Source organism: Aquila chrysaetos, chromosome 26, assembly GCF_900496995.4.
Source record: "Aquila chrysaetos chrysaetos chromosome 26, bAquChr1.4, whole genome shotgun sequence".
NCBI lineage: Eukaryota > Metazoa > Chordata > Aves > Accipitriformes > Accipitridae > Aquila > Aquila chrysaetos.
Window position 1 is genome coordinate 3,426,603 of NC_044029.1, and position 2,008 is coordinate 3,428,610.

The following is a 2,008-nucleotide window of genomic DNA, read 5'->3' on the forward strand; positions in this document are numbered from 1 at the left end:
TCTTATCTTTGCCAGTGCCTGGCACAGGATGCTTAAGGAAGAGTATGAGATTCTTTCCATAGTTTGTTCATAGAGATTTTGTTAATCAGCAGCCCCCAGATGCACTGCAAGAGGTAATGCAAAACTGGCCGTACCGAACCAGACCAGAAGGTGCAGCTCTTGCCGCACACCAGTGATGATCACACAGACACAAGTACACCGGCTGGCAAGTGTATAGCACGTCACCTGTCAGTCTTAAGTACTCAGCAGTATCAGATCTGTTATCTTTATTTCCAAATAATCTGTGACTGTTTTTCATCTTAAGTTTTAGTATCCAGGGTATCTGCTAGCAAGGAACTCTACAGTTTGGCAATGCAGTCTGTAAAGCATATTCTTCCCTTCCTTACGTCCTGTTCCTCATACAGAAGGGGCAGGGATGAACTTCCAAATTCATCATTGTTGTGGTGTTTATGAACAGCAGAGCGTGTGGATCAGGTACTGGTGGGCTGTTGCCAGGAAGTAAGGATACGCTCACATTTTGCATTTTTATGAGAATAAATTAATTAGTCAAAAATCAGTTTTCAAAGCTGTTTTGGGTTTGTGTGGTGGGGGTTTGATGGCAGGGGAGGGGCTGCAGGGCCAGCTCCTGTGAGAAGCTGCTAGAAGCTTCCCCGGCTCCAAGACGACCTGCCACTGGCCAAGGCCGAGCCCATCAGCGACAGTGGTAGCACCTCTGGGAGAACAGGTTTAAGAAGGGGAAAAAAAAAAAAAAAAAAGAAAACCCACCTGCTGGAAAACCTGCAGCGGACAGAGGAGTGGGATGTGAGAGGAACCCCTCTGCAGACACCGAAGTCAGTGAGGAAGGCGGGGGAGGAGGGGATGCCCCTGCAGCCCGTGGTGAGACGGCAGGCTGTCCCCCCCCAGCCCATGGAGAGGAGCACGGGAGCAGATGCCCCCCAAGATGGCCGGGACTCCGTGGGAAAGCCCGCGCTGGAGCAGGCTGTGCCTGAAGGACTGCAGCCCACGGAAGGGACCCACGCTGGAGCAGTTCGGGAAGAACTGCAGCCTGGGGGAAGGACCCATGTTGGAGAAGTTTGTGGAGGGCTGTCTCCCATGGGAGGGACCCCACGGTGGAGCAGGGGATGAGGGAGGAGTCCTGCTCCTGAGGAGGAAGGAGCGGCAGAGACAACGTGTGATGAACTGACCTCAACCCCCATTCCCCGTCCTCCTGCGCCGCTGGGGGAGAAGGAAGAGAAAATCGGGAGCAAAGTCAAGCCCAGGAAGAAGGGAGGGGTGGGTAAAGGTGTTTTGAGATTCAGTTTTACTTCCTATTATCCTTGTTTTGATTTGATTAGTAACAAGTTAAATTGATTTTGTTTCTTCCCCAAGTTGAGCCTGTCTTTTGCCCGTGACCATAAGTGGGGAGTGATCCCTCCCTGTCCTTGTCTCAACCCACGAGCGTTTCTTTATATTTTTGCCTCCCTCTCCCACCACAGGGGGGAGGAGTGAGCAACCAGCTTCGTGGTGCTTTGTTGGCAGCTGGCTTAAAACCATGACAAAAGCCTACATACCTTGAAAATGCAAATAAACTTGCCATCACAGAAAGTCTTACGTACATGAGAGAGAAGGGAATTAAAAAAAGAAGCATCCATAAGTTAAGTATTACGAAGATGCAGGATCTCCAACTCACCAGGAGCTTTAGGTGACAAGATAATTCCCCCCACCCAAAACATCTGCTTGAACATTATTTTTAGCTATGAACATGATCCCTCTGTCATGACTGTAACAGTTTCCAAGTTGGAAGGAGGAACTGTACATCTGTTCTTTACTCCAGAAGCATGACGTAATATGAACATTTCTGTGAAAATGATTTGATGGTCGACATGAAGCCACAGAGGCGGGGAGGGGGGGGGGATTACTGAAGAATTTTAGGTAGATCCCTAAATATTCTTTGGATCAGGCACTTGCCTGCTGAGGTAGAACAATCACAATATAGATTATTCTCTTTAATAAGTAGGTCACCACACCA